Source organism: Elephantulus edwardii, unplaced genomic scaffold (assembly GCF_000299155.1).
Source record: "Elephantulus edwardii isolate Elephantulus edwardi_28Jun2011 unplaced genomic scaffold, EleEdw1.0 scaffold00080, whole genome shotgun sequence".
Classification (NCBI taxonomy): domain Eukaryota; kingdom Metazoa; phylum Chordata; class Mammalia; order Macroscelidea; family Macroscelididae; genus Elephantulus; species Elephantulus edwardii.
Window position 1 is genome coordinate 13,542,100 of NW_006399830.1, and position 8,900 is coordinate 13,550,999.

Below are 8,900 nucleotides of genomic sequence, written 5' to 3' on the forward strand. Positions count from 1 at the left end.
TCTTAACCTGTCATCTGACAGATACAAAGTCCGCAAACGGACTATTTTGTCATTGAGGCAGAACTGACTCATAGATGACGCTGCACTCGGTTTCCGAGGCTGTAAATCACACAGGAGAAGATTGCCCAACCTCTGCCTTGTAGTCACTGGTGGATTCGAACCACCAGAGAGGCACAGCCTTTGGGGTTAGTGGTACAACTCTCTGTAGACTGTGGACAGACGCCTTCAAACCTTACTGCAGAGTTGGTGGCCGCATTTCATCTCTGGTTCCACCCCGGCCTACCTGTGGGATCCTGGGCAGTTTACTAGCCCCACTGTGACTCAGTTTTCTTCTCTGTAAAATGGAATGATAATGGTGTAAACTTTACAGGATGGTTCTTTCCTTCCAGCTGTCATCTTCTCTGCCCTCCTTGAGTTTATATGGCAATGCAAGTCCTTACGACTATGGAGTGGCCTGGGGGAGGAGGAGGTGGGAGTGGGCTACAACCATGTAGGCCTTGGTGAAGTGAGCCCAATGGGAGTGGAGCAGTCAGAAATTCCAAACTGTGCCGGGTGTTAATTTAGGGAAACAAGTGCAGTGTCCGGGAAGGCCCATGAAACTGTGAACTCACAGAGGAGATGCCCACCCAGCCTGGAAGACTTCCTGGAGGCAGTGACAACCTGAAGAATGAATGAGAAAAATTCACACAGAAGGGGAGCTCTGGTGGGCTAGTGGCAAGAAGCTGTACTGCAATACCAAAGGTACACGGTTCAAATCCACCAGATGCTCTGCCGAAGAAGGAGGGACAATTTCCTCCTGTACCAGTCAGATCTGATTTGACGGTACATGCACAAAAAATAATAATAATAATAAAAGACTTAAAAAAATTCACACAGAGAGGATGGACAGTCCTCCAGGCAGAAGTTGGAGAAAGGCTCTCTTCTCAGATAGTCTTCTCCCGACTCATGGAGAGGGGGCTCAGTGGCGGCTCTCCAACCAACCGTGGCCAGGACATGGCTCTCGTCAGAGTCGGAAACAGGCTTCCTCAAGCACAGTTAATCAGCCAGCGTGGAAGGGAGGCCTTTTGTCTTCACTGACTGTGTGTTAATGGTTGTCTCCCATCCGTGACACGCAGGAGTACCTCTTCATTTTCGGTTGTTGTTAGGTCGGACTGACTCATCATGACATGATATACAATAGAAGGAAACCTTGCCTGGTCCTGCGTCACCCCTTCAGTTTCTGCTCTATGCAAACCCACTGCTGCCACTACTGTGTCAACCGGTCCCATTGAAGGTCTCTCTCTCGCTGACTGTCCACTTTTCTGACAGCGATGTCCTTCCCTGGGGACTGGTCCTTCCTGACAACAAACCCAATGTATGTGAGATGAGATCTCAGCAGCACTGTGTTTAAGAAGCACTCTGGCCGTATGTACGTTGTCCAAGGCGAATGTGTTTGTTCGTACGGCGGTCCATGGTAGAATCAACACTCTCTGCTAACACCACAGTTCAAAGGCATCCTTTTTCTTCAGTCTTCCTTATTCATTATCCAACTTCTGTATATACATGAAGCCATTGAAAATACCATGACTTACGTCAGGCACATCCAGTCCTTGAACTGGTGTTCTTGCCCTTTAGGACTTTATTAGAGATCTTCCTATTGTGATGCATCATCCGATGTCCTAACTCTTGTTTCGATTGATGTTGACTGTGGATCTAAGTAAAACGAAACCATTTTGGATAGCGATTTTGTTATTATTTTAATAATCTTTTTTTAAACAAATACATTTCGTAGTGCAGTTTTAAGGAAATATTCCCTTAAAATGAATTTATAAGAATTGGTTTAAGGAAAAATATTAATATAAACAATAGTTCAGACAAAAGCCACCAAAGTGCAATGGGAATTACTGAGGAATAAGCTGCAAGAGTTGGTTCCTAGAAGGAGGCTGTAGAGATGCTCTGAGGAAGAATGTTCCAGAACTCACATGCGTCCTCCTTTGTGTCAGCTTTCAATCTGGAGTCTAAATCCTCTTAAACAAAGAGGCTCCATCCTGGGCTTCACTTAGGTAGGGTGGGGCCAGGTGAGCATGGTTGGTTGATGACAGACAGATAGACAGACAGACGAGATCCAGTCAGAGGGTGCTTGGAGTTAAGCAAGCACATAAACTTGGAATTGGTGGTGTACATGGAGCCAAGCTCTTAAGCGATGTAGGCGCCATTCAGTCCGGAAGGCATGGCATGCCACATTCTAGGCAGGACACCTAATACTTCCTAGTTTCCCAAAGCCCTGCTCTACCTGTCCTCTCTGTCCCATACTCTCTCTCTGTTTCCCATCCTGCACAGGCCTGGTGTCCTCAGGTAGGGACAGATCTAGGACATGGCAGATAGAGGGTGCCAGTGAGCTCTTTCCTATTCACCTTCACAGTTTTCAGTCCCACCTGGGAGACATGATTCTTCAAGTTAAACTAACTGCCATGGGCACCGTACTCCTGATCTAGGCCTCTCTGCTCTCATACTTAGTCTGATGATCTGGCTAGGGCAGAACAACCGGACATAGAGTCACCGTTCTTAGTTCAGGTGGATGAACACCTGAGGCAATAGCCAGCAGCGCTGTGACCCATTCCTTTGGGTCAGCAGACTTCATGACCGGAAGTGAGTTCACCCAGCAGTGGGGTGCTCAGAGCATCTGAAGCAGCAATCAGTATGGGGTGCGGGCGGAGAGAGGGTCCTGCTCACCCCAAATGAGCCAGGATAGGGCTGAGCTTCCAGTTCCAGGAGGACAGAGGCTGAGGAGAGGCCTGAGAGAGGGTGGGGACAGTGTCCTGGAAGCCCCCGGGGGATGGTGGGAGTCTCCCTTCCCCTTCCTGCCCTGGGCAGTGAAGCTGGATGGCCTCAGGTGCCACAGAAGCAAAGCAGGCTGGGAGCTGGGAGAGAAGGGACCTCACCTCAGACTGCTCTGAGGAAGCTCTGGATGGCAACCTGAGTCATCACAGGGGACAGGCCTCCTGATAGAGTGACCCCCATGACGAGGGTAGGTGAGAAAAGTTAGTGTCCACATGGCAGGGAGAGGGCGCCTGGCTAACTTTTATAACCTGGGTCACTCCTAAGGACAGCAAGCTAAGGGCACAGGGAATGCCCAGCCAGCTGCCCAGCACACAGTGGGTGAACCCTTGTCCCCTTGGCCTCAGTGTAAACATGCCAGGATCCTCGAGTCCACAGTGGGCGGGGCCAGAAGGACCCTTGGGATCTCCGAGGTGTCCGCAACCCCCAGGAAGCCAAGACTCAAAGGAGACCTCCCTGTGCCCGCCGCTTCCTGTGATCTCGTCATCCCACATCCCTGAGTGAATTCAGAAAGACACTGCTGGTCAGGAGCTGCCCCCGGGGTGATGTGTGTCTGGCCAGGGTGTGGGTAGGGATTGATAATGTGGCCAATATGTGGATTTAAGGAAGGAGGCAGGTCCAGCTGAGCACCTGGGGGCTCCTCGGGAGCTCTGATTTCTTCTGCTTCCACTTCTTGTGTTGGCCCTTCCCTCTCTGGCCAGCACCCCTTTGTGTCTCAAGAACACTGGTCTGGAGCCCCAGGGGCGTGGAGTGGGAGGGAGAGGCCAGCCGGGGCGTCTGTAATCTGGGGCTTAGAGCTCTGACTCCAAAACTGGCAGCTTCCGCTTTGGTGGAATGTCCAGCCCGGAGGGTGGGGACGCGACTGGTTTCCATCAAGTTCCAGAAGGCAACTGAGGCCTCCTAGGAGTAGGTGACATGGGGCAGGGCTGGGACTCTCAGTGGTGCTGCACATTAGGGGCTGTGCGACTTTAGGACAGTGTCTTCACCTCTCTAGGCCTTATGTCCTCCTTAGAGTACATGGTCAGGGTGAGCAGTAGCCCCTTGTATGGACAACACCAGGTCAGGGGAGGACTGGGAGGCCCTGCACATCTGTGACCCCAGTGCAAGCGCAGAGGGCGGCCCTCGTTACCCCACAGCACCATCTACTGTCGGCCAGCGGCCTCGCCTGGCTGAGGCTTCCCAAACTCCGTACTGTCAAGTCAGGATTCACTCCTAGCTGACTCTCCATTGGCTTTCTGCTGTAAGTCACGCCAGAGGACACTGCCCATCTTTCTCCCTCAGAGCCACTGGTGAATTCGAACTGTCTTTGAGTTAGCATCGCAACTCTCCATGGTGCCTGTCTGGCATCTTCCTGGCTGTCACAGGCATGAGGTTAGAAGCTCAACTTTGGAGTTGTTAGTGCCTTAAGAACAACCCATCGTGACTACATGAACACCAGATCTATACGAGCCTCGTTCTAGCCTGGACCGTCCTCACACTTCCTGACACACTAGAGCCCATCGCAGCAGTCACTGTGTCACTCCACCTCGTTGAGGGTCTTCCCTTCTTTCACAGACCCCTCTGCGTTTTCAAGCATCATGTCCCTCTACAAAAAAATGACCCCTCCTAGCAACATGCCCGAAGTATGTGATGCGAAGCTTCGTCATATTTGCTTCCGAGGAGCACTTCAGGTGGTATTTCCTCCAGGACAAATTCTATTGGCCATCCATGGCTGTTCACTGCTCTCTCCAACACCACAGCTCAAAGGCATCCATTCTCCTTCTGTCACCCTTAGTCACTATCAAGATAAATCACAAGACCGTGGCCTGAATCAGACACACCTGAGTCCTCAAACTGACACTATTATTCCTCAACAATTTGGAGAGGTCCCTAACTGCAGACTTCTGTCTTTCTAACTTCGGGGTAGATAAGACTGAATGGGAGTCCCAGCTGACCCACTCAACTACCAGCTGAATGATTCTCTGAGTTTTAGTTTCCTGTAAAAGAATGAATAACAAACCCATAGAGCTGTGCCTGATGCTAGATGACGCACGTATCCTGTCATACAGGGAGTCCCTCAGCAGCTCTGGGAGGCAGCTCCCCATGACCTCTGCACTCAGACAGGAAACAGGCCCAGAGAGGGCATGACGCTGAGACAGAGCTGGGATTTGAACCCAGGTTCCACAGTACTTGTATCCACTAAGCTGAACAGAACGTGGCTAGCCCACATTCAGCAGAAGTCGTCTCTCCACATCTCAAGGCCTCTGTGTTTTCATCTGTGAAGTGGGGCAGTACCAGTTCCCATTCGTTAGAGCTGACATGAGCATCATCGTGGGCATCCAGACCTCTGGCAGAGGTCTCCCCTGATCTCACGTGTCCACCACGGTGGAGAGCTGCGTCCTTGTCTGGGCCCCCTGGGCACTCGCCTGATGGACCACGCAGAGCATCCCCACATTGACGTAGTCCTGGCTCACAGGCACGCGATGCGGAGAGAGAGGCACAAAGGGACTTTCATCCCGGCTTCTTTGTCTGGGACATAGGGCTCTGTGTGAGTTCTAGGGGGCTTCAGGTGGAAGAGGCCAATGAGAGGGGCCTGATTGACAAAGCCTGATTCGCACCTTCTTCCAAATAGGTCAGGAGGGTATTTGCACTCCTGGGAATTGCTCTGCCAAACCAAGGTACGTGGTTCGAATCTACCAGCTGCTCTACAGGAGAAAGATGAGCAATCTTTTTCTGTGTAATTCACAACTTCTGAAAACCCACTGAAGAGTCAACTATACGATGGTTCCAATTACATGGTACATAACATTGTGGTCTCCAAAGGCCTCTCATTACCCAGGTAGCCCCCCAGGAGGTGTGGAGCTATAGGAAAACCCCCTTCCTGGCCCAGACTGCAAGATAGGTCACATGGCTCAGGAGCCCAGACTAGGCCTGCAGGACAGCGTACGGGCTCAGCACACCTCCAGTGGGTCTCCTGCTAATTGAAAACCCCTCCCCAAATGCCTCATCATTCTGGTAACGGCTGGTGCTCCTTCCTGACCCACACCAAACAGCAGGGAATGCTGGAGCCCTGCACTGACTTGAGCACATCCAAGTGGAATGGAAAGCGAGTCTGGTACCCAGAAATCTGCTGTCCTGTTTGGGAAAATTTGGGGATAAGGCTGGGCACAGAGTAGTCTGGGCTGGGACTAGGGCTGGTCTTGGGGCCTCTGCTTGAATGGACACTCTTAGATGGAGCCTTTCCACATAGACCTTCCCGTGAGGGATGAGCTCTCTGTCTCAAGCGCAGGGGTGGCCAGGCAACTGGTACCTCACTTTTGAGAATCTACACTGCTCTTGGGCCTCCACTCTCAGATTCAGGCCTACCATTACCTGGGACATGGACCAGACGGGTCAGTATGCCTATCTGCCTATCACAGATGAAAAAGTTCTGAGAGGAAAAAGCAGCTTGACTTTGAATACATGGCAAAGAAACAAAGCAACTGCTTTCTAAGCAACAGACTGGACTCCCCACGGCCTAACAGGGGCGCCCTCCTGGTTCTGGCTCTCTTCTAGGGACCAGTTCAGAGGCCATGGGTTCCCCAAAATACTCTAGACAGGGCTGCTTCCAGAAGACCGAGCACCCTAGAACTGGGGCTGATTCGTACAGGGAGCTGGTGGGCCTGGGAGGAAGGAGTAGGTAATGGGGGGAGCACCCCAGGGGAAGCAAGGTGTGATGGGAGAGGCTTGTGCTGAATAGCAGCACTTATCAAGCAAGTGGCTGGGCCTGGGGCTTCCGTGACTGATGACTGAGCCTCTCGTCGGCCTGTGTGAGGGTGCCTTTCTGTGAGGCAGTGGGTGCTAAAGCTCCCGTTCAGCAGACGAGGATAGGCTCGGAGAAGCTAAGGATACTTACCAGGGGCCCAGGATGCCTCTCAGTGCCAAGGCCTGGCAGCCCCTCTGCCGACAGCCTCTCAAATCAGTGAAGCGCTTTGCAAACCACTGCGGGCACTGAGAAGGCCAGTGCTTCCACCTGCTCTCCAGTCTCTGGTGGCTGGTGTCAGGGAGCCGCGGACTCATCCATAAATGCCCGTGGCCTGGGCTACTCCAAGTCCTCGGGGGGCCATCACTTCTGAGGGCAGAAGGACCCAGCGGCGGCCACGATGCTCCAGACATGCCAGAATGGGAGGAGCTGAGAGGCCCCAGACAGCCTGGTGGGAAGCCAAGCTTGGTGGGTGGTCGGAAGACTGGGCGAGGGTGCCAGGGTCAGAGACGCAGGGCCTTGGGGCCTCCAGCCAGGGCTGGGTGGTCATCAGAGGGAGTGCCCTCAGGGTGTGGGGGCCCACACAGGCATTTATCCGTGGCTGTCAATCACTGAGGGATGCCCAAGCCTATGTCTGGACACAGTGCTGGGTGCCTAAGAGGCTTCTGAATCTTTCCCAGAGGCACTTCCTCGAGAAGGATCTGACCAAGCCAGGGGCTGCAGGACAAGTCTTCTTGGAGCGGGGCAACAAGGAGGCTCACTGAGAGGGCAGCAGGCAGTGGCCTGGCCTCTGGGTGCTCTGACTTGCAAACGGCATGAAATGATATGTTCAGCCCAGGACATGCTCCATGTTCACGTGGAAAAGCATGGCTTCCAACAACAGGCTGTGACGGGGAATTCCTGAAGAGTCCAGCCAAGATGGAGCTAACTGTCCCCCTTGGCCAGGCCCTTCACCTGGGGGGCTTGTGGTCATCAGAGAACAAAACCCAGACCTCAGTAAGTTGAGAGAATCTCCTTATTCTCCAGCGCCCTGCGGGGCCCAGCGTGTCAAGACCACTGGCCTGGGGTGTGCGTGTCTACCTGGTATCACAGACAGCTTTGCTGACCAAACACACAAGCTGCTACATCCTGGGGTTGAGGGACTAGGCTGCCCTGTCCTTCCATGTTCACAGGACACTTGGCCAGGCTCTACACCCCATCTGGCCTAAGCTTGTTCCCCAAGGTATACGCCCTGCACATCTGTCTCCGTTCCCCTCATCCTGCAGGCCTCTCTATCTGGACGCTTCTCTGGACACTCATATTTGTCCATGGAATGAGCTGTCAGCTAGGCCCCAGGAGGCCTGGTGACCTGCGGTTTGCATCCTACACTCTGGGCCATCAAAGGCTTTACGAGGCCTCTGGCAGGGCGGCCAGGTTTCTCGGTGGTGAGATCATGCTCCTGGACAGCAGGCCGGCCAGGCCTGCACCCTGAATGGGCTTCTTGTTCTCCCAGAACCTGGATCTCAGAGCCCAGCTTGTTAACCAGGGCTGGCTGTGTCCGTCACTCCTTCCCAACCAGAGAGGCCCTGCCAGAGGCTCTGCGAGGGGAGGGGCAGCAGCTCAGGACTGGTCCTAAATGTGCCCATGAGTTGACAGGCAGAGACTAATTTCCTGGTCCTCTTCATCCTCGGTGTATCCCAGAGTCACACACCATGGAAGCCCCCTCAGCATACGGATTTCTGACACCTCAACTCCTGGTAGTGGCTGTGGAGCTTTCATACCACAGACCTGCCTGGGGCTTCACGTGGGATCCCAGAGGTGAGGACACCCAGTCACCACCCTGCAGGTGCTGTCAGCCCAGGGGTGGATCTTCACAGGGTGACACCAGCTCAGTTCGCTGCTTCTGAGTCAGTTCTGACTCACTGATCTTCCATTGGGTGGCATTCTTCAGGCTGTAATTCCTAACGGGAAGAGACTGCCCATCTGTATCTCTTGGAGCCGTTGGTGGATTCGAACTGCAGCACAGACATGCAGCCTTGGAGTTAGCAGCACAGCTTGCTATGGATTAAACCAACCAGAGCTTCCTTTGAGTATGGCGGATGGGACATTAAAAGCCAGGAGAACAGAGAGAAGGGAGTGGAGGCTGGTCCACTCATTGGGATTAGACAGGGGAAGACTTCAGAGAGGAGAGGCTTTCAACCCAGGCCTTGACTTACAGGCCAGGAAAGGGCACTGGGAGGACAAACGGGAGATGTGAGAGAGCCTGGGGTGCATGGAGGATTTTAATTATGTTATCAAACCTGGGGCTTCTGTGGGTTGGCTGTGCTCAGCGGGGAGGCTCTTCTGCTCCATGTGGTGCATAGGAACTGTTATCTGGGAGCCG